The following is a 24,688-nucleotide window of genomic DNA, read 5'->3' as shown; positions in this document are numbered from 1 at the left end:
CTGCCCTCGCTCTGCATGATGAATTGGAGCAAACGCCTCTTTGGACATATATGCGGTTTTTTCCAACAAACAAACCCTATCCAAATACCAAATAAGTGAGTACTGCGGAGTTTGCCACAATTTCGCACCATATAATAAGCCCTACTGCCTTCTGGTTTCCCAAATTCGGACCTCATCACCGCATCTGTCACTTTCTTTGCCTTGTAAAAGGATTGTGAGCAACCTTGAAACCTCGGCCACCAACTTTGGGGAAATATCCTTTCCCTCCATGATACAGCCAGCATTTTCCCTAAGGTGGCAAAGCTGCGACTCTACAAATTCATTCTTCTCCCAAAGAGCCCATGGTAAGCATGCATACTCATAAAGGCCAACCCGGCGCAGCCGTACCTCAGTATCACGATCATGAACGTCAAACGTCTCATCGACCTCCATCTCCTCCACAGCATCATCTCCACCGGATTTTGCCCCTTCAATGTCCTCCACGCTCTGAATACTTTCTCTGCGGGGGCGTAACAGCTCCTCCATGGCCATCTTCATTGATCGGGTCTGCGTCATCTCTTCCTCACCTAGCTCCTACTATTTAGATGCTGCAGATTTTTTGAAGCTTTCAAAAGACATGGCGTCGCAGGCGATAGGAAACGCACGCACAGTGGTAAAGCTCCTTTTGACGACGAACACGGGATACATGCATGCAAAATGAGTGTGGCCTTTCACCTCAAATCGGGCGCTGACCACCCCATGATGGTCCTTATTCTGAAAGTGCGTGTTAATTCCCCACACATGTGTGATTGGACCACTCACTTCAAGGGAATCTCTCTTAAAAAAATTCCGCGTCGTAAATTGGTGACCTCCTCGATGACAGAACCCCTGGACAATACCATCCAAGGCAATTTCGTTGTGGATGTTTTCCAATACCGCACTTTTGTCAAAACAAAATCCGACCACCTTCTGCAACCTGAACCCACTGCTGGACACTGTATGGCCGTCTATGCTCCCCAAAGAATCCGCCTTGAACTCCAACACTGGTTGTACCCATTTCACTCCAATTTCCTCAGCCTTGTTTACCATCATCTCGGAGTCTCAAGAACCTTGCCATAAAATTTCTTCATTTGAAAACCATTAACCGGTTTCACAATAGGTGTACCAAAAACATCCCTCAATCTGAATGTTCCTTGGCCTAATTCTTCTACAATTTGATAAGGCCCAAAGTATCTTAACTTCAATTTTTTTGGGTGTGGTCCCAACTTGGAATTGTACAACATCACCTAATCACCCTTCTAAAGTTGGGACCACACCCAACTTGGGTGTGGTCCCAACTTGGAATTGTACAACATCACCTAATCACCCTTCTCAAAAAATTTGAACTTAACCTGCCTTGCCATCCAAGCTTGTCATCTCTTTTGTCCAATATCCGCTGCATATGCACTATGAATCTGATCCTCTTCCAACTTCAACAACTCCCTTTGTCTATGCAACATAGAATCCTCAGGACTCAGCCTATGTTGAACTACCAATCTTAGACTTGGAATCACATACTCCATGGGAACAACAGCCTTAATTTCATAAACCAATCTGAAAGGTGTCATCCCTATGGCAACCTTATATGCTGTACGAAACGACCATAAAGCTGAATCCAATTTGTCATCCCAATCCTCTCTATTTTATAAGACAATCTTTTTTAGAATTCTCACTAGCACCTTGTTTGTACTTGTTGGACGGATACACCGCGATGGACGTCAGCACAACGAGAACTCACCTAACATGTAATGTCAGCTAAAGACGAAGCTCGACCCGCAGGCGCGTGGAAGCAAGCATAAGGTGTCAACCTACACTCTCGACCAACTCCTAACTAATTCCTACAGAGGTCTCTACCAATTGTCTAAGTCACAGCCTTCAAGAGTGCAAAAGAGGAAACTTCCTACAACGCTTTCTAGAGCCGAACACCCATCAAACAATCTCGAAACACCATAGAAATTGAAGGAGACCCTACTAATACCAATAGGCCGCTCTCCCTAAGGTCTATGAACCAAAATCACGACCCAAAACACCCGGTGCAGAAACACATAGGATGTCTGGCCGAAATCTGTAGGTCTTCGTTTCCGAAATCTAAAGTGCCTAATGTGTAGTTCTACTCAATGTGAACGCGTGGATATGCTGCAATGCAAAATCGGACAACGTATGCTCACCCAAACAACCGATGAAGCTCGTAGAAGGAGCTCACAAAGCCAAACCGTACGCGCACAATGTTGGTATCGGCGCATAGCTCTAGTCGGGGGCAACACACTGCACTCCTCCGCACTCGATTCCGACCACCGTAGCACTCATAGCATCAAGACGAAGCTCTCTCTCTCTCTCTCTCTCTCTCTCTCTCTCTCTCTCTCTCTCTCTCTCTCTCTCTCTTGTACACATTACGCTCACTCACAGACTTCAAACTTGTTTTTTAAAATGACAAAAGGTTTTTCTCATTAAGGTCAAAAAGTGGTATATACCTTACAACTTCTCAAACCCTAAAGTTCCAAAATCAACCATCTACTCAATCTAACTATCAAAACTGGGATACAATCCGGAAACTTCTGTAAGTCCCAATATTTACAAGGTGAAAGATCGGGTTTTCCTCAATGAATGAATAATTACAAAGATAATAGTCCGCTGAGTAGTTAGATGCCGTGGGGTGTGTCCAGCTTCTAACATCCCCCCCCTCCTTGTTCATGTCGTCCCCGACATGGCCTCGATCAACTGCTTCATCTTATCGTTTCCCGCATCTTTAGCAGTGATTCGTACCTTGCATGTAGGTTCAGCATTGTCGGGCCAAAGATATCTGTATTCATGGTGAAGAACCCCGTATAGAATGCTTCTTCAAAATCCTGGAGGTGATAGGATGGTAGAAACATGATTCTTTGGTACAGCGCATGTATCACCTCCGTGGAAGGCTGACCTGACAGATCGTAATCACATCGGTATGTATCTTGGAAGAAGAATATACTGTCGGTCACCTGGCCTGGCTTGAAGGTCTTGAACACTGTTAGGATGGTTCTGCAGATTTTTCTCATCATAATGCATGTAAGGTCAGGTGAGCCAGTGAACAATTTTATGGCGCTTGTTAGGGTTTTCACCATGTATTGGACACTTATTCTCTCACCTGCCTTCACGCCCGGCAACTTTGGGTAATTCAGCCAAGTGGGTTGGCTTCTTTGCAAAATTTCTTGTGCCTTCCACGTCCTAACCCTTGGTAGAGGACAAAAGATGAGGTTGTCTCTGATATGTTTAGGTGCCTCTACCAAGTGGATTAGGTATTGTGGGTACTTGGTAAGCCAAGCCTTTTTCCACTTTGGCTGAGAATCCTCTATGAGCTTAACTCATTCTGGCCTCGAGGTGTCTGCATTGTAGAGAGGTACCGTTGGATCTTCTCTGATTCGCCTGTTTACTGTTGCTGCTTCATACTTCAGCAATGGATATGGGAGAGAGGGTTGAAGCCGCTCGCGCCTGAGATTGCTGGCGTCGATCTTCTGAATTGTCATAGATTTGAAGACCCTCTGCTCCCATTCCAAGGCTTCCTTTGTGCTTTCTCTTAGCTCTGCCTCTATTGCCTTACACAATTTTTCCTCCTCTTCTTGTGTTAGATCCTGCGGCTCTTGAGAGGATCCTGCTATGCTTTCCTCTTGCATGGGTATGTCCACAGGATCTGCCACATTTTCGAGGTCGATGCCCTCATTGGCGACTGGACCTGAGCTTTCTGCCTCTGCTTGTTGCTGGCCTTTCAACTCCTCAATTTGCCTGAGGAGTGTCTGCTTTTTCGCTTCAGCTTCTCCGCCCATATTCACGAGGAGGTCATTAAGTTCATCGTTTACTCTTTTCGCCTCCACGAGCTTTATTTTTATGCTCTCCACTTCTTCTTGTAGGACTTTTTGGCTGTCCTCCATTCTTGTTTGCATTGCGATAGACCCTTCAACCATCATTAACCTTTGCTTTTTCTTGAGAGTCAGCTCCTTCTGAAGTTCATGCATTTTCTCTTCATATATTTGACTCTCGAAAATGATTTGAGTCGAGCTCGTAGCTCTAACTCTAGCAGGTGATGCTCGCAGCCTCTAGATGGTTTGATCTTTGAATTTTAATCGGTCCTTGAGCTCAAGGACTTCATCTAGGCTTGCTTCTTGTTCTATCTTTGCCTTTTCCTTGGCATTTCTCATGGCCTCTACTTCTTTTGTTTCTTCTGCCAGCTGTAGTGTCAGATTATCTCGTTCTTTTTCAGCATCTCGCAATGACTTGCTGAGCTGCAGACACTCTTCTTCAGCTGCTTGTATTCTTTTTGTTGCTGCCTCATTTGCTTCTTCCATTGCTTGGCAGTTTTGTAGAGCCATTGCCAAGCTGGCCTGCAGGTTATCTTCTCTCTCTTTTTGCCTTTGGCTTTGTGCTTGCAGAGAATCCACTTCCTTTTTGATCTGTTCTTTAGTGGCTTTGAGAGTCGTCATTTCTTCCTCTGAAGCCATGGATTGTGCTCGCAATCCGGCTAGCTTTGTCATCACCACGTCCCAGTCATTGGAGGGCGGGTGCAGGTCTACAGTGTCTGTAGCAATTTCTTTAAGTTCCACTAGTCGGATGCCTTGCATCTGATCTTTATTCCCTGTTCTCGCCAAGTCGAATGCGACTGTGGCGGCTTCTTCCTTTGTATAGCCTGCAGCTAGCAGGTCCAAAAATGCATAATAGGCCTCATCTAATCCTTTTTGCTCAGACTCAGGCTTGGCCTCTTCCTTTGGCTCAGGTTCTTGCCTTTGCTCTTGCTCCTCAGCTTTCCTTTCTTCTTGTTTGTCCTCAGCCTCCTTGTCTTCTGGTGGAGGGCTGCTAGGAGGTGGTGAGGGCGGTGGAGATGGTTGTGGGCTGGGTTTAGGGCTATCTGGTAAAGCTACCGGTTTGCCCTTTAAGTCCCTGTCTGCTTTCGTTTTTCTTTCGCTTTCTTGGCTTTCTTGTTCATCTGGCAATGTCTGCCTTATCTGCTCCACTTCCTCCTTGGTGAAAGAGACATGGGGAATGTTTTCCGCTGCAGCATCAAGAATCTCGAAATTCTTGATATAATCTTCGAAGCGGTCCCTCTGCACTCTTCTGGATGATCCGGACATAGACTCGAGAGATGGCTTCCAGAGTTCGTTTAAATCACCCTTGAGGGATCTTTCTGCTCGGTAACTCTCCATCAGCCTCTCGAGTCTTGCCGCTTTTTGAGACCTGGTTTCTTTGCCAGCACTTGAGCAGACTCCTTCTTTCCTTTCTTCTGCTCAGGTTGCTCCTCTTCAACTGGATCTAACCGTCTCTTCAATCTCGTAGCCACCCTTGGTGCTCTTTGTGGCTCATCTTCCTTGTCTTCTTTTACCCTTAGCCAATCATTCTGAGATGGTGGGTCAGGCCACCTTCCTTTAGCGTGTAGTGCTGCATAAACCACCTTGGCTATCAGTTCTCCTGGCACTATGTAGATTGGCTTTTTGTTGCCCATCTTTACCAAGCTGTCATGTATGTATGCCGCATAGTTGATTATCTTTGGGGTGCCTTTTGTCATTGCCCAAGTAAACGTCCCCAAAAGTGGCAATTATGTGCCAGTTGTACAACCAGTACTTCCACATGTGCACTAAGAGGCCACAGAAGTATAGGATGCCAGCCATTTTGCTTCGTACAAATTCATTGAGCTCTCTTGGCAGCATTGGCATCTCTATTACATTGCCTTCATTGTCTTTGAACACTCCCTGGTAGATCTTTAGGTCATTGGACTCTAACAGATCCTCTTGAATCCAGGTGTTGGTGGGCTTTAATGTTCCTTCTGGAATGACAAAGGGTTCCACCTCGTCCAGATAATCTTTGATTGTCATTCTTTTCTTCTTTGTTGGTGACTTCGAGGCTGCCATAGATCCTGTTGCACTCAGTAATCCAAAGTTAGCATTTTTTCCATATTAGCTGCGAAACTGAGTTTTACTTATCCAAATGACTTGAAAATTGAAATTATAGCTTAAAAGGAACTTGTGAAGCTGTGCATGTGCTCACAGTGCAAATCTGGCCAAAAATTTCCATTTAGACATCCTACGCGTAGGATGTCTTTTTCATCAGAATTGGTTCATACTTGACATGCAGGTAGTGTAAAGCTCATGGAACATGGCTATATGCTTGGAGTTGAATTCGGATATCAAAAAGTGGATTTTTGGGGCTTATTCAGGCTACAGGTTACATTTTGGGTTTAATGTCCATCATAGGTAGCAATTGATGTCCAAATGGGTTCAAAATTGGTATATGGGCTCAATGCACCATGGTATTGGCTCCCATGATGTCATTCCTTGCACAGAAGGCTAAATTTATGCTGGAGACATCCTACGCGTAGGATGTCTTTTTCATCATAATTGCATGAAACTTGTTTTGTGGGTTGTCCTTGGCCTATGGAACATGGCCCTGTTCTTGGATTTGAATTTGGACAAGATTTGATGCTTGTAAGGCTTTGTGAGGTGTTTTTGGGCTCAAAAAGTGTATCTTGAAGATGTTGGGGGTCAAAAGTGATTAGAATGGCTTCAAACTTGTCATATGGGCTCTTGATGATGAGGTAATTAGATCTAGAATGATAAAACATCCCTTCCATGCCAAAAAGGTCCATTAGACATCCTACGCGTAGGATGTCTATTTCATCCTTTTTTCTCCCTGACCACACAGATTGTTTGCTGATGTGTATGTGAGTGTGTTGTGCAAGTTTCATGAGATTTAGACAAGATTTGGTAGGTCAATGGCCCATTATTGCCTCTATGCCCTAACTTTGTGTTTTTCCATGCATATGAGGTCAAATCTGGTCCAAATGTGATGAAACTTGGTGTATGGCTTGTAAATGTTATTCAGAACATGTGCATGACAAAAATTGTTGAGGTTTGTGCCAAAAAGTGCCCTTGAGACAACGTAGGATGTCTATTGGTGATTTTTTCAGTGCTAGTGCTCCCAGTGCTTGCCCTTTGCCCCTCTAAGTCCCTTTTGAGCCTAATTTCAACAAAAAAGTCAAATGGATAGAGTATAACTCCCTGTGTGGACTTTAGAGCCTCCGAGCCGTTTTCTGACTTTTGGAGTGCTTTTTGGTGATGAAATTTCTCGATGTTGGTCTCCATAGCTTCCCGATCCCTTGGGGATCCTTGCCGTATGGTTTTTGTCGACTTTGGCTTCACCGGAGCTCAATTTGGAAATTTGTCGCTCTAGAAGCACCCGTGGTTGCGTTTATATACCTTTGATGATTTGTGGTGGTCTTCCACCATAGGACTTGGTTGTTGATGGTCTAGGAAAGCCGCTCGTGAAGTTTGGTGGCAAACGGACTTGCGGTTTGGCCGCAAGTGCATTTTGACGCTTTATGTGTCTGATGCCGTTTCTGAGGTTTAGTGCCGCTTCGGGTCACCTCTTGGAAATGAGGGTCATATAGACTTGTCGAGCATGTCGAGATGCTCCTACCCATGAATTTTGGTAGCATTTGGTCGCCGTTTCGCCAATTTCCCATTTGGTGGCCTCTTGCGGGTTTCTGGGAATTAGGGTTTTTCCCGATGGTTTCCCACTGCCTTTGGCTATCCAGGACTGGTCTCCTAGACTAGGGTAAGCTGCCGATGAGGTCTTGTTGCTTTCGGGTTAGCCGTTAGGCCGCCGTCTCTACTTGCAGGTCTCTACCGCTCGCTTTGTGTGTGACCCCTACGCTAGTTTTCACGACATAACGACAAACATGCGCGAAAAGCTCAAGGTGGTGAGCGTACCTCTCATGTCTGGAGCTTGTCAGGTAGTCGTGTGCGTCGTAGAAGCTGCTGGAAAGTAGATCCGCTCTAGGTGGCAGAAGCTTTCTCCACAAAGTCAATAGTGAAAATGAGCTAAAAATGGGGTGAAAATTTCTTATAATGGAGGTCCCCGAACCACTTTTCATGAAATTTGACATGTGTTCCTATCTTCTTGTAAGATGCGGTTTAGGCTCAAAAATTTCTTGATTTGGACTCCGTTTGCTCTATTTACCAGAAATTTGGCATTTCGGTCAAAACCTGGCCAAAACACGCTTTCCGCTCCAGTCTCATAATTGCACCCCCACTGTACCATAGGTTGTCCTATAGTCACTGATCATCACCATATTTTTTGTTTTTCATTACGACTGTTTTTCACTTGCTTTTTGTATTTTTGAAGTTTTTCTGCCAAAAATTAGCAAAATTAAAAGGAAAATAGAAAATCAAACCCAAAAAATCATAATAAATCACAAACATCACCGCAACACATTATATACACTCATATGCAATTTTTATGGCCGGATTTCTCTGTTTTATCAATATTTTGCCCGAAAAATGGCTATTTCTACTTGTATATACACACCTAGGGGCTTGATTTGGCGTTTGGCCCCATATACCTATAGATTCATGATGTATAAGGGCATATGTGCTTGGGTTACTCCAGAAAATTTCGCAATCAAACAAAAACCCTTAAAATAGTCAAAAATCATGCCCTTTTTGTTGTTTCTGTCATTGGTTCCGCATTTGAGAGTGCCTTTAGAATGCCTCCCCCCCTCCTGGCCGGAGTCCTCCCGGATGACAAGGTTTCGCCTCGGAGTATGTGCCGTGCATAGGTTGAAAAAGTTGTGCTAATGCCTGGCCGATTAATGTGGCTCTATTTTATGCATACTCGGTCAATGCATGGAAAAATTAATGTTGTGCAAGAGAAGGGAATAAGCAAAATGCTTATTGGCATTCTCCGTCGAGGTTTCCTGCTTTCTTTGCAAGTAACAGGTGTAACTCTACTGCTCTTTGTTTAATTGTCTTTTTGGCAAGAAGCAATTGCTTTGCCGACACTGTTGATGGAGTCGTAGCTGTGTCTAAAGATAGAATTGGCTGGGATGTAATGGCTATGAGCCTTATGGCTATGGCTTTCCACTGGTATTTTGTTGATGTCGATTTTTGTAAATGGTTTGGATCTTTCTTGTTTGCCACTGGTTTGTCTTTCATCGGCATCCACATATGTCGGTTCTCCTTTTTGAAATGCAGCTGTCGGCCTTCCATTGTTGCTTGTACTGTAGGTAGTTGCTTTTGCTTTGGTATCCAAATGTGAGTGACATTTGGGTTATGGCTAAGCATTTTCTTTGGGATCCACATTCGTTTTATGCCCTTGGTTTGGGGTTGAACCGTCTGCTTTGTTGGAATCCGTTTGTTACATTGTTGTTTTTCTGCCATTGCATTTCTATCCTTCCGCATCCATACTTGTTTACCTTGTTTTGGTAGCCTAGATTTTTGCATTGTGGCCGGTGACCTCATCTGTCTGTAATTAGCATGGTTGTCTTTTACCTGATATTTGGTCTCGGGTTTCCTGTTGTTCATTGATGGCATTCATGTTTTTGGCTCTGTTGCCAGTGATTGCATGGCTTGCAGTTGATCATGATGGTATTGCTGAGCAAAAGCTATCACCTGTTGTTCATTTTCATGTTGAATTTGGACCGCCTTTGCTTTCCAATCTATCTGCACATTGTATGCTTTTTGCCAAGGTTTCCCTAGCATCATTGGGTGTTGTGTGCTTTCATCTGTCACCACATAGAATTTGTGTGGATAAATATATTGATGTAGTTGTACATGCAATTAAGTCCATCCCAATGTTGTCAATGGGTGTGATGTGCTACTTTCCAGCACTTGAGGAGTAGCATGAAGTTGATCTGTGACTGTGAGCTGTTGGTATAATCCGTAAGAGATCAAATTTGCTTGAGCACCCGAATCAAGCAAAGCTGTTGATCCCACTTGATTGTTGCCCACTTTGACCGCAATTATTGGCTCCACTGTTTCCTCCTCCAACTCAGTCAGTCGAATGGCATTGATTCGCAATGGTGCTCCACTTTTTTGTTGTTGTCGCAGAAGCCGTCTTTTTGCAATGCGTTCTTGTGCTTCGGCTTGAGCTTCCTCCCGTACTCTCTCTTTTTCCTTCATTCGTTGTTTTCCTTGATGAATTTGTTGGAGCATCTCCTGTGTGAGTGGTAGATGATACCTCCTCAGTCGACATCCACTAATCCAGTTTGGCATTTCTTCACCTGCTAATGTAGCAAGCTTGACAGCTCCACTTTGTGATAGATCACTAATCACAAATGGTCCCAGTCCTCACTTTTTAAGTTTCTTGGCATGTTGTTTTAAGGTATAAACAAGTACGTAATCACCTGTTTTAAACTCTTTGGTACGCACATGCTTGTCAAAAAATTCCTTTTGTCTTCTCTTTTTAGCATAGATTGACGCGACAGCTCGTAAGCGGAGTTCATCTAGCTTTTCAAGATCATTAATCCTTGAAGAGAGCTCATGCCATGTCCATTCCAAGCTTGTTGCTACTCGTAGAGTTGGGATTAAAATCTCTATGGGTAGTATAGCATTTAGGCTAAACACCATGTTGTATGGTGTTGTTCCTATTGATGTTTTGTAAGCTACCCTGTATGTCCATAGTGTTGAGTGTAGCTGCTGATCCCAATCTGTTCTTGATTCTGACACTATTTTGGTGAGAACCGTGCTTAGTGTTTTATTTGTGGCCTTAGCTTGCCCATTGGCCTGTGGATGGTATGGTGCTGATTTCCTATGTATGACCATGAATTCCTCTAGCAGATATTCAATGACTTCATTGAGAAAATGTGTTCCACGGTCACTGACAATTTCTATTGGTAACCCGTAACGTACAAAAACATTCTCATACAAAAATTGTGCCGTGGTGCGTGCATCAGCTTTTTGTGTTGCTTTGGCTTCGACCCATTTTGTGAGATAGTCCGTGGCCACAATGATATATTGGGTATGGGTGCGATATGCAGGGAGTGATATATGTCCCACAAAATCAATGCCCCACTTTGCAAATGCTCTTGCCCCCATCATTGGCCGTAATGGCATCTCGTCTCTTTTTATTGGTATCTTTGTGCGTTGACATGCATCACAACGCTTTACAAACTCTTCGGCATCCATGTGCACTGTAGTCCACCAAATTCCTGCTGTTAAGACAAGTTTGCCGTCTTATCGCTTGAAAAATGGCCTCCACTTATTCCGCTATGTGCATGTTCTAGAATTAGCAGGTATTTGCTTTCACTTGCACAGATTCTAAGTTGATTGTCCTTCCCCCGCTTATAGAGTTGATTTCCAATTAACTGAAAGTCACGATCTTCCAGCTCTATAGCTTTTTCCTGTGCTCTTGTGATGTTCTCAGGGAACGTCTTGGTGGTTAAGAACTCAATGATATATTGACTCCATGCAGGTGCTATGTTTACTTGAAACAAAGTTGCGTGGTCCACTGGTCGTTTGGCACTACATACTGTACAACTGGTAACATAGGAATGTGTGTCCACATACATAGTTGGCCAATAAACCCCTAACTGTTTCAGTCTCTGGTGTGTTGTCACGGTTTATTTACTAGGTACAAAAGAGCTTGATGATCCGTGAAGAACACAAATTTGTTTGCAAGCAAATAATGCCAAAAAAATTTTACAGCATAAATCATTCCTAACCCTTCCCTCTCGGTGGTTGTGTAGTTCTTTTCTGCATTGTTTAACTGTCGGCTCGCATAGCAAATCGGAAAATCCATTGTTCCGTCTCCAGGTTGAGCTAGAATACTTTCAATGGCATATGCTGAAGCATCAATGTGCACATGGAATATCTTTTTCCAATCTGGTGCCTTTAGTACAAGTGCTGATATAAGGTTTTCCTTCAGCTTTTGGAATGAAATTTCACACTCCTCGGTCCACTGGAAGTTGACTAGCAAACGATACAGAGGTTGTGCGATAACCGCATACATGTATATGAACTTTCGATAATAACCGCAGTGTCCCATGAAGGATTGCACTTGTTTCGCATTAGTAGGCCTGGGCAGGTCTACAATGGCTTTGACTTTCTCTAGGTCTGTGGTTATGCCATTTCTTGAGACAATGTGTCCTAAGATTCGTCCTTGCTTAACCATAAATACACACTTTTCCGGGTTAAGGCAGATTCTGTATGTCTTGCACTTTTCAAAGACCTTTTGCAAATGGTCCATATGATCCTCTCATAGAAGAGAGTGCACACACAGGTCATCCATGTAAATTTCTAAGAATATTTTTAGGTATTCCTTGAATGTGTGAGTCATTAACCTCTGGAAAGTGGCTGGTGCATTAGTTAAGCCAAATGGCATAACTCGATACGCATAAATCTCCCATTTTGTGGCAAACGTTGTTTTGTGTTGATCTTCCCGTGCTATTGCCAGTTGGTTGTATCCTGAAAACCCATCCAGAAAGGAATAAGCCCGTTTCCGGCCACTCGCTCAAGTACATGTTCTGTGATTGGCAAGGGATAATTATCCCTTATGGTTGCTGCATTCACCTTCTTGAGGTTTACACACACTCGCAGTTTTTCATTCTTTTTGGGAACTACCACAATGGGCGACACCCAATCTGTATGTTCAATCTCATAGATGAACAATTCCGCTTCCATCAATTTATCAATTTCTTCTTTGATTCGTTTAGCAAATGTGTCATTATATGTATAAGGACGTTGTTTGCTAGGTTTTGCATCCGATTTCAAAGGAATTGTATGTTGGCATATCATTGGATCAACTCCTTTGAGATCTTTGTAGGACCAAGCGAACACATCTTTATACTTCTTGAGAAGTTGTGTTAGCTGTGCTTCCTCCTCAGGCTCCAAATCATTAGCTATATAGACCGGCTGAGGCTTTTCACCTGGTTCTGCGAGGCCTATCTTTTTTGCATTTTCAGGCCCATCGTAAGATTCTTGGTTGGTTCTCTCCCTGATTGGTGGTGTCATGATGATTTTTCTGCCCTGGATAGTAAACTTTTGATAGTGTGATGGTACGTTCATGTTCCCCTTTTCTGACTCCCCTTTACCATCACTATCTTCTTCAGTAGTCCATATCTCTCTCAGAGACCGTTTCAGTTCTTGGTATTTCTGTTTACGCTCCAGTTTGGTCCACTCTTGGTCTTTTGTTGTTTCTCTTTTTGATTTTTCAGATTCTTGTGATTTTGTTTCGGTTTTAGCTTTTCGTACCTGTTTTGTTTCCTCTTGCGTTCTTTCTTTTCGATTTTTTGAGAATTTTCCTGATATTTGATCTTTCACACAATCCTTTGCTTTTACAAGCATCAAATAGTGAGTTTTACCTTTTATCCTGGGCATCAGGTTCTCTCTCGCTTTGTTTCCTACTCTTTTCCTCCTATGGCGTTCTTGGCGTCTAGGGTGTTGATTAGCAAAATCATAAAACTTGATATTCTCGGCTTCATTTCCACGCTCACTTGAGGTGTCTGAACACTCATTATCTGCATCATCATTTACTTCCAAATGTTCAGAGGAATTGTAAAACTCTTCTTGCTCTGGAGGTTCTATCGTTTCTTCTTCTGGTACAACGCTTACCATGTAATAGGGTAGCACATCATAGCCATCCTTATCGCAAAATTTTGTTGTTGGACTGTCGATAATGGTACAGACATCCAATGTTGCTAGTATGTGTTCCCATTCCAGGGGTTCCAAGGCATCTTCAGGGAAAGGTTCCGGAATCTACTCCTTGTCCTCAATTGCTCTTTCTAAGACACAGTCCTCTCTTCTTAAGCTTCCACAATGTGAAGCTCCCTAACCATGCTGGTAGTTCTGATCCTGCTACTGTAGCCGAATCAAACTCTTCCACAGGTGTTTGGTTTACATCCTTGTAACTATGGTCTTTCAGGTGTATTTTAGTTGTCGTTTAGCCATGTCTGAGGTATATGTGGCCATAACCCCAATCTTGGGCCATCTTCAATTGTCTCATGAATGGTCGTCCCAAGATTATCTCATTATTGTTCTTTTTGTCGAAATCGACTATTGCAAATGTATGCTCATACTTGATTCCGCACGAAGTGACAATTACTTTTTCTAAGAGTCCTAGAGGCTTTTCCATGAACCCATCTGCCAATTGCAGTTTCATTCTAGTAGCCCTCAAAGCTGGTTTTCTCCATTTTTTCCAAATTTCTTTGGTGGTGATAGCAACCCCCGCTCCAGTGTCAAGAATAGCCTTGGAGACTACTCCTTGGAATCTACCGGTAGCGTAGTGTTTCCGTCTTCTCCCTCGCAATATTCTCCAACCTTATTCAATGGCACTGGCCTAGTGTTTAGATTAGGCCTGTCTAATTCCCTGATCCCTTCTTGTAGCTTCAAGTTGGGGTCTTTCACTCCAAATTTTTCTAGGCATTTTCCTACTGTGGTCCACATGTTTGGCCTTAACCTTAGGAGTTCTGCCAACGTGATTGTGCATGCCACCGGGGTGGATAACAACTCAATCAATCCTCGCGAATCCATCACCTTGTTAGAAGAAAGTCTTTGAGATGGGATTGCTCTCACTTCCGACTTAGCTTCATCCCAGGTAAGAGGGTAAAGTTCTCAAAGAGTCTGGTTGGCTGTGCCCCGAACTAATAGATCCTTGGTCTCCCCCTTGTGAATGTATCTCAAAGTTCATCTGCGATCTTGCCTCAAATTCTTCAATAGGAGGTAAGATCACATTCTTTTCTTTTCTTGTGCTATTCATGTGGTTACTCGTCCTATCAGCCTCATTGGCCTCACGGATTTGCTTCCACAGATCATCTAGACCGTTACCGTCCTTACCCATTTCTGCCAATATTTTAGGCTGAAACCCGTCACTTGCCCCATCGGTGGTATTTGACACTATGATAGGCTCTCCCTTGTACTTGTAATCATTAGTGAGTCTCTCCTTTGTTTCCTCATGTTTCTCTAATGTTGGTTGGATAGGGGTTGGAGCTGGTGCTTCATGACAATTTGCAGGTTTACCCAGCGGTTCTTCCATCAATGATTGAGCCGTCTCAATCATCTTTTTACACATATCCAACCTCTGTTTTTCTATTTCTGCATATGGATAAGTCATCCACCTTTGCTCCTGGGTTTGGTTCTTTTTAAGTCGAGCTTCATAAGCTTGTAGCAGTGCATCCAACTGCTCATTTACCTTGTCTGTCAGTACAGATCCTCCTGATCCTGCACTTTTGGGCTCTGCTATTTCCTTGGGTGCTATGGCTGCTGTGGTGTGTGAGCTTAAGCTAGCTAGATCCTCTAACCGCTCCAATCTATTCTTTGTATGTTTCAACTCCTCGGATAGGGCTGTTTGCTCTCGTTCTTTCCTGGATTTCCTACGCTCCTTTCTAGCTTTCCAAGTGCTTCTCTGATTTTTTGTTTCTGAACTTTGGGCATAGGTTTTTGGCTCTTCAACTATGGGTTCGTTCGTCCTTCTTTGGGCTTGGGCTCGTGTTACCGCGTGAATAGGTATGATTGTTTCATTTTCCGATCCCCCACTGGAAGGTACTGTTTCTAACATGTTCAAGGTGGTTTTTGCTCCTTTGCTCGGGTTTTTAGGGCAATCAGGAATCAAATGAGTAATTTCACATTCTGGGCAATACGCATTGACTCTAATGATTTCATCATGAGGACAGTCTCTCAGCCAATGGTCTCCTCCACACTTGTAACAGGGTCCCTTGGGTTGTTGAGGTGCTCCTTGAGCCCCTCTTTGTTGGTAAGCATGTCTCTGTCCGCCCATGCCTCCATTGGATATGAACATCAGTGTTCGTTCATCTAAGCTATATCTTCCTTCTCCTGCAGCCTGTGCAGCAGTTGGTTGTCCTTAATTCCCTATCATGCTCCATGGTTCTGGTGTCGAGGGTTCTTCCGGTGGATAATAGAGAGGGTTTGCCGCATATCCATTGGGATCTTCATAATAAGCATGTATAGGCACCAAAGCCTTTTCTTCTGATTCAGTTACTGTTGGTGTGTATCTGATACCAACTGGTCGTAATCCTGGTAGGGGTGGTTGTTGCCCCAACATCGGTTGTGGTCTTTCTACACCTACAGGTCCTGGTAAGTTGCCTGCTTGATATCTGGGCATCGGTGGAACTTGAGGGGAAGCTACGGGAGCTTGGGGAGCGTAAGGTCTCTCCCTCACATATCCCTTCTTATAATAACATTCCTCGGTCCCATGGTTTGTCCATTTTTGTTCAATAGCACACCACTTGGGCTATTTATCCTGGGGTTTGGCGTACAAGTTGATCTTTTTTAGCACTTCATCTACGAGATGCTCCTGGTTTACCGCTATTTCTCCTTTCAGTGCTGTCTTAGAAGACTTGCTTCCACTTTGCTGTGAAGATGAATCGCCATCAAGGTCCTTGAACTCCCCTTCTTTGTAGACTGCACAATTGTCCACAAGGTACAGAGCCTCCTTGGTCAACTCATTCAACGTCGTGCTCCTCTTCATATGTAAGTCTTTCTGGAGATCTGCATTCCTTAGTCCTTGGATGAATATCAGCATAAGTCTGGACTGAGTTGGCAGTTCTTCCATAGGACAGAACTTAACATATCTTTTTAGTCTTAGGGCTGCCTGATTCTCCATCTTTCTGTTTGAATTTATGGATTTGTGAGACGGTATTATGAGCTATTCCCCTTTGAGAGAATTCCTCAATAAACTCGTCAAACACTTCCTCCATCGACTCAAAGTCTCTACGCTCCATAGAGTCAAACCAAGTTGCAGCATCATCCTCTAGGGTTAGTCCAAACCCTGCAAATTGGGTTGGAAAATCTAACACCTCTTCGGCTCTAATTACACGCACAAAGGCTGCTACATGATCTCTTGGGTCTCTGTTTCCTGTGTATTTCTTGTTTACCCATTTTTGCACTTGAGAAGGTCTAATTCTTCGATGGTCTACAAATCTCATCATTGGATCACCCCGTCCAAGTCGATACACCTCCTCAGGACTTCTGTAATAGGCTGGTTCCTCTCCCAATGGTGCTCCTAAGCCATAATTTCTAACGGTTCTCGTTGGAGGTGATGCTTCTCTTCGAACTCGTTCTATGGGTGGTCCTCCAGGCTCTGTCGACCCTTGTGTCTTTGGCTTACTCTCTGCTTGATACCTTGAATAGTGTGGTGGTTCTTGCAAATCCCTGAGCCCTCGTGCGGCTTGATAACCATCTCGGTTTCGGTCTGGTTCCATTGTTGCACTCTGTCGAAGCCATGCCTGCAATGATGGCTGGTTTGCTGGTTGGTCTTGGTTGTTGAATGCTTGCGGTCGGGTGGAATGTGAGGTAGTGTCATACTCATCGGAAAAAGGATTCGTTGACTTGCTTGGGGTGTGGGTTGCTCTTGGCACTTCCTCAGGGGCATATGCTGATGCTCCTGGACCTGTTGCTCTTTCTACTTCCTCTGGGAGAATACGTTGGTATTCTTGCCCATATCGATCAACAAAAACTATGCCCTTCCCCGTAGCAGTTTCATAAGAGAATAACTAAAGAACCTTGTCTTTGCTTAGTTCGTTTACGTATGGTTCTTTGCTGCGAAAGTAAGAGACAATACCCTCACTCTCATGCTTGTAGATTCCCACATTCTCGTTATAAGTTGGAACCCTAGTTGTTTTCTTATCATACATAAAAATAGCTCCGGGCCGATCAATGTTTGGTGGCGGTTCTTGAGTTTCTAAAACCATTTTCCCTTTCGCCACGTTATCTCCATATCTGTTGTAATCTTCAGGGTTACTAACTATTAAATAGTGGTTCCCCTTTTCGTATCGGAATCTATCTCCATCATCATACACTCATACTAACTATTAAATAGTGGTTCCCCTTTTCGTATCGGAATCTATCTCCATCATCATACACTCGGATTATCTCCAATCTTTGAGCTGGCCTCTCTTTGATACAAATGCACTTGCGGCCTCGATAGTCAGAATAGACTAGGGCTCCTCTCGAGTTTGTTCCCTCTAAGAAGATCACCGTGAGCCTGGAATCATTCAAAGGATTTTGGGAGGTGCTTCCTCCTCGCATAGGTCCATCATAGGTGAAACCTCCTGGCTATTGACTACCCATCATGAAGAAAGATTTATCTGACGAAGTGTGAATATCACTACCTTTCTCTATAATCGGTGCTAGCGGATCTAGCCTTGCCTGAGTTACACTCTCCTCGGTGGACACTAAGCTACCTTGGTCACCTGCCACTTTCTGGTCTCTAACAATGTATCTTCCTGATCTTAAATTCATCAAACTTATCAACGTAATTTATCACAATTTCAACCACTCACCTGGCAACGGGTCAGTCTCTGCACAACTTCTTGCTTTGTTGCTGAATATACCTGTACACAAGCGTTTTAATTTCGGCAATTGAATCAAAGCATTTATTTGCTAGAGGTTATCTTAGTAATGATTGGTATAACTGGAGAGTTAATCTCAACCACTACTGTATTTTATACACTGCTGATGTTTTGGATTAGGTTTGCTAATCTGAAACAGTACTTCCCTCAGATGTTGGTCAATTTATGCGAAAAAGTCTGAATTCAGTCTTTGCTTAGTTAAATGGGCAAACAAGGTCCAAATTCACTTATGAAAGAAGTTCTGGAACCCTTAAGCCAAATGGAATCTCACTATCTATGCCAGGTCAAATTTTCTTTGCAGTATGCCCCAATAGACATCCTACGCGTAGGATGTCTCCTTCTGTGTTTTGCATGGATTTTTGCACTGTTGTTTCCTCTTATTGTGCTGAGCTTACAGCTGCTTTTACTTTTTGATTTGGACTCCTATTAGCTGGTCAATGAGTCAGAAATCTGTTCCGACGTCCTGTTGATGGTATTGATCAATCTAATCAACTCCAAATTGGACCAAAACTGACTAGGAGGCTTGCCTTAGGCTATATAACACCTTCTATGCTCAAAGTCAAAGTCTGGCTTCATTTTCTTGCATTAGACATCCTACGCGTAGGATGTCTTTTTCATTAGAATGACTTCAAACTCAAAGCCCAGGCTCCCCTTGAGTTTCTGATCACTTGGGTATACTCAGAATTCAGTTTGGAGTCCCAAATCACTCAGAAGACATCCTACACGTAGGATGTCTATTTGGCCTGTTTGACCCCAGATTTGTCCCACAGCTTCCCCTTGATGTCAGTAACCCAGTGGTATGCTTAGATTTTGATTTGGATGTCAAAAGTCCCAAATTTCAGCTGTTTTTGCTTTTTTCAGTCAAAAGTGCTAAAGTCCGCTTTGAACCCAATTTTCTTACCCAAATGAGGTGAAACCCCTTTCAGTCACTCAATATATCATGCAAGACATGCCCATGCAGCCACCTTATGGTTTTGGTCTCAAAATAATGTTTTGGCACTATTTGGGTAGGATGTCGAGCAATTTCAGTCTACCTGGCCTTATCTTGTCAAGATATGGCCAAATTTCCACTTTCCAGTTGAAATTAGGGTAAACCCTACCTCCTGAACACACTGGTCAACTCAAAATCCCAAAATTCCTCCCAAATTAGCCTGTAGACATCCTACGCGTAGGATGTCTCCTGGCTTAAAATTAAAGATTTTTCTGACAGGAGTGCTCCTGATGCTCTGTAGGTCTATCAAAAACACTCACAGTAATTTTTTGGACTTCAATTAGGCTTTCAACCACACTTTTGCGTCTTTTACAAACTTGTAATGATTCTACCAAGCAAGTGTACATGCATGAAATGCTCTAGATCCTGAATCATGATGTCTTACTTACTCTACTCCTACCTATCATGTGAAATGGTGATAATGGTGTTTTTGGCTGCTTTTTGGCCTCTCCGGACTCTCAAGCTCTCCTCTCACCGCTTCTACCACTCCGACTCCTACTCTAGAACTCGACTCCTACCTAAACTACCTAAGTCTACCTCCTCTACCTAAGTCGAAGGATCTAGGCCAGACACACACACTTCCTAGACTCCCTCTAAGACCTAGAGAGTCCTCCACCCTCTGATCCTATCTAAATGTAAAGTGAGACTCTTGGCAAGCCAAAAATCCCAATCCTCAAGGATTAGTCTCGGTCACCTACCTAAGGTTTTCGTCCCCGACAGCGGCGCCAATGTTGGACGAATACGCCGCGACGGACGTCAGCACAGCGAGAACTCACCTAACATGTAATGTCAGCTAAGGACGAAGCTCAACCCGTAGGTGCGTGGAAGCAAGCATAAGGTGTCAACCTACACTCAAGCGACTCCTAACTAATTCCTACAGAGGTCTCTACCAATTGTCTAAGTCACAGCCTTCAAGAGTGCAAAAGAGGAAACTTCCTACAACGCTTTCTAGAGCCGAACACCCATCAAACAATCTCGAAACACCATAGAACTTGAAGGAGACCCTACTAATACCAATAGGCCGCTCTCCCTAAGGTCTATGAACCAAAATCACGACCCAAAACACCCGGTGCGGAAACACGTAGGATGTCTGGTCGAAATCTGCAGGTCTTCGTTTCCGAAATCTAAAGTGCCTAATGTGTAGTTCTACTCAATGTGAACGCGTGGATATGCTGCAATGAAAAATCGGACAACGTATGCTCTGTTGGGGTATAAAGCCCAATGCGGTTGCCCAGGTAAGTGGGCAGGCCGCCAGGTATGTACACATATTCTTTTGTAAAAACCTAATAAGAACTCACTATGCTCTACACATTACAATAGAGCGAGTTCACCATATCGTCGTGCTCTTCTTCTCGCACTCTCTCTCTCTCTCGCGCGTCGCACTTCCGCTCGTACTCCTTTAACTGGTATTAGAGCTTAGATCGAGGCTCGGGGCAACACTGCAGGAGGCTAGAGTCACCAACTCAGATTGGAGTGAAATTCGACAGGCATAGACACGGCCCCAAATCTTGCGGGTAAGTCCGAAGGGCTTGGTGTTGTCAGAATTTCATTCTGAGGTCATCTCGGCCACCGTTCGGCTTCGACAAAGGTCTGCGCAGGCCATTTTCGACTACGTGGTCTCGACAGGTGCAGATCCGACTCTGCAAATTTGGGGTTTTTGGCCTACGATTGCAGGTGCTGAGGATATCGACACTCCCAGAGTGTTGATTTGTGGCTGTCTACACATCGAAGGATGGCTCACAGTTCTTGGAGGCGTGTCACATACGACACGGGCGTATCTACACACAGACTGTAGGCGACATCCACTAGTTCATCAGGTAGCTTGTGTTTGTTGCTTGATATTCCAGATTTCATCCTGACATTGCAGGTACTTCCACATGGGATGTATTGTCAGAGATGATGTATGTCTGTTGAGGGTTTGCTGGCTGTGAGTCACGCAGCAAACAACCGCCGCAGCGGTTACAGCATACAATGGGAAATTTGTGGATGTATGACTTTGTGGGAAGTCTATGTACTGTCATATTTACTGAAGCCTTTGTTGAGGGTCGAGTGAGGTTTTATTGAGCTGGGGGATTCTCGAATGTTGAGATCCTTTCGGTGATACAGGTCTTGGAGCAATCCCTCGAGCACCCTTAGATAGGTAGCTAGGATGTATTGACTGTGAGTTACACAGTTGGGATTGCATCTTTGCTTTACTGCCGTTGAGGCATTGTCGCAGTCTATGCTTACAGGACAGTGACAGAACAGTCAGAGACAGTACAGGTGCAGCACAGGTTTACCCACAGCTTACAGTGTCAGAGAGACAGTGTTTTTGAGCTTTTTTTTGGTCTGTTTTTGAGTACACCAGAGCCATTTTACAAAGGAGACTCTGCCAAAATTTATGTAGAATCTGAAGCTTTCTTGGTTTATTTGACAGGTTGATATTGGTTCAGAGGTCAGTTTACAGGGGAAACTCTGCCGAACTTTTCCCAGGGAAGTAAACTACTGTGAAGCGTAGCTATGGCTGGATCACAGGACACTGCTCTTTACAATATCAAGAAGCTGGATGGAACCAATTTCCCATTGTGGAAGAAGTAGATTTGGCACGTGTTGGTACAAAAGAAGCAGATAAAACCTATAAAGCTCAAAGGGATAAAACCAGAAGATATGGACGAAGATGAATGGAGCGAAATGGATGAATTGGCACTTTCTACCATTATGCTGACTTTGGTAGAAAGCGTTTACTTCAATGTAGCAGACGAGATGTCGGCTTATCAACCATGGTTAAAGTTGAGTGATCTTCATGAGAAGCAAAGTGCAGCTTCACAGGTATACTGGCTTAAGAAGCTTGTTGAATTGAAGATGAAAGAAGGGACACCTATGTCCAATCATCTGAATGAATTCAACACAATCTGTAGTCAGTTGTCAGCTCAAGGTGTCAAGTTTGATGAACCTGTTAGAGCTATGTTCCTGTTGATCACATTGCCGGAAAGTTGGGACACTTTTTGCACAGCTTTGAGTAATTCTGCACCTCCAGATGGTTTGAACATAGCAGGTGTAGAAGGAAGTCTGCTTACTGAAGAAACCAATAGAAAGACAATGGACAAAGGCAAAGGAACAGCCTTAGTTGTCAGGGGAAGCACCAAAGAAACGTACAAAGGTGGAAAGAGGAATCAGTCTCGTAGCAAGTCTCGCAGTGCTAAAGGCAAGAGTGACATAGAATGCTACAATTGTGGCAAGAAGGGTCACATGAAAAGAGACTGCAGAGAATGGAAAGCAGAAAAAGGCAAAGAGAAAGCTGAAGACCACGGTGAGAAGAACAAGTCCTCAGTGAAGATTCAAGAAATAAATGTGACAAACACTGTTGCAGAGGATGACAGTCTAGTGTCAGGAGACATCTACTTCTTGAAGAATACAATGGACTCAGCTCTTCTTACAGCATCTGATGGAAATGCACTGAGTGACTGGATTATAGACTCAGGGGCATCACTTCATGTGTCTCCAAACAAGGAGTGGTTTACTTGTTATGTGACCACTAAAGATCATGTTCGGCTAGGCAATGGGCAGACATGTGAGATCTTAGGTGTTGGAGATGTTCAATTGAAGTTTCAGAATGGCTCTTCTTTCACGCTGAAAAATGTGAGACGTGTTCTTGCAATTACAAAGAGCTTGATCAGCACAGGTTTACTTGATGATGCTGGCTACGTCACCACTTTTGGACAGAACATGTGGAAGATATCCAAGGGTTCTATCACAGTAGCACATGGAGTAAAGTCTGGAGGACTTTACATGATTTATGTATCAAATGTCTCTAAAAATGTAATCAATGTAACTGAGCAGCCGAACGTTTCTTTGTGGCATAGCCGGTTAGGACATATGTCCAAGAAGGGAATGGAAATCTTGTCTTGTTCTGGTTATTTCCTGGCTTTTCATTTAATGATTTTGAATTCTGTGAACATTGTCTGTATGGTAAGCAAACACAACAGCCACATAAGCATAGAAGCAGTAGAAGAGATACACAGTTGGCACTGGTTCATAGTGATTTGTGTGGACCTATGCCTAACCTATCTCTAGGGGGAGCTTCTTACTTTATGACATTTATAGATGATTACTTGAGGAAAGTATGGGTTTACTTTCTCAAGCACAAGGATGAAGCGTTTAGTGTTTTCAAAACGTTTGTGACACTTGTGGAGAATCAGAGTGGCAAGAAGCTTAAATGCTTACGCACTGACAATGGTGGAGAGTGTTTCAAAGGCCTTTCAGGACTTTTGTGAGTCAAAAGGTATAAAACGTGAAATTACTGCTCCTTACAATCCTCCTCAAAATGGTGTTTCTGAGAGGATGAATAGGACCATACAAGAGAAGGTCAGAAGTATGTTGTCTAAGGCACAGCTGCCAAATGTGTTTTGGGTTGAAGCTGTATCAACAGCTGTTTATCTTGTAAATAGATCTCCTAGCAAGGTTTTGCAGAAGGATTCAGTGCCAGAGATGGTATGGTCAGGCAAAATGCCCTCATACAAGCATCTCTGAGTCTTTGGCTGTGAGGCATATACTCACGTTCCAAAGGAATTTAGGAACAAACTTGAGCCAAAGAGTAGAAAGTTCATCTTTCTAGGCTATGGTAATTCTGGTGAGATGGGGTACAGACTTTGGGATCCCGAATCCAGAAAGGTTGTCTGCAGCAATGATGTTCACTTTAATGAATCCAAATATCATTCTAAACCAGAGAGGGTTGAGGAGATTAGAAGAGTTGTCTTCCAAGAAGATGGACCTGTACGTGCAAGACAAAATGTCAAGGCTCAAGAAGAGCAAGGATAGGATAGAGTGGAAACACAGGTTGTGGCTGAGCCTGAGCCACCTATTGTGCGTAGATCTGGACGTGTCACGTGACCTCTTGATAGGTTTGTTCCATCTATGAACTATGTCATGTTGACTGATTGCAATGAGCCTTCATGTTACAAGGAAGCAGTGCAAATGAAGGACTCCGAGAATTGGCAATTGGCCATGCAGTCAGAGATGACAGCTCTGCATAGAAACAAGACATGGAAGCTAGTTAAATTACCACAGGGCAAAAAGGCTCTACCTTGTAAATGGGTTTACAGGTATAAGATCACCGCTCATGATAGTCAGCCAAAGTACAAAGCAAGGCTTGTTGCCAAGGGCTTTAAGCAAGAACAAGGCATTGACTTTGATGAAGTCTTCTCTCCGGTGGTCAAGATGACTACATTGAGATGCTTTCTTGCATTGGTTGCCATATTAGATTTGGTGTTGCACCAAATGGATGTCAAGACAACGTTCTTGCATGGTGATTTAGATGTGGAAATTTACATGCAGCAGCCAGAAGGGTTTGTTGAGAAAGGCAAGGAAGATTGGGTATGCGAGTTGTTAAAGAGTCTTTATGGCTTAAAACAATCACCGAGGGCATGGTACCATAAATTCCACAAGTTTATGCTTTCTGAAGGCTACAAACGTAGCCATCACTGTCTATATACAAAGAAGGCTAAGGATGGTAGTTGGCTGATCCTTATTTTGTATGTGGATGACATGTTGATTGCTGGCAAGCACTTGGAAGAAATTTCAGCTTTGAAGTCAAAGATGGA

General features: G+C 43.6%; 1 pseudogene; it reads right to left on the bottom strand.

Annotated features, from left to right (window-relative positions):
- Nucleotides 1–566: 566 nt before the first annotated feature.
- On the bottom strand, nucleotides 567–1,109 carry LOC147439719 (uncharacterized; annotated as a pseudogene).
- Nucleotides 1,110–24,688: the final 23,579 nt, after the last annotated feature.

This window comes from Adiantum capillus-veneris, chromosome 16 (genome assembly GCF_014529385.1).
Source record: "Adiantum capillus-veneris isolate H3 chromosome 16, ASM1452938v2, whole genome shotgun sequence".
NCBI classification, from domain to species: domain Eukaryota; kingdom Viridiplantae; phylum Streptophyta; class Polypodiopsida; order Polypodiales; family Pteridaceae; genus Adiantum; species Adiantum capillus-veneris.
The sequence above is the reverse complement of the archived record's forward strand: the minus strand, read 5'-3'. Positions and strand labels throughout refer to the sequence as shown.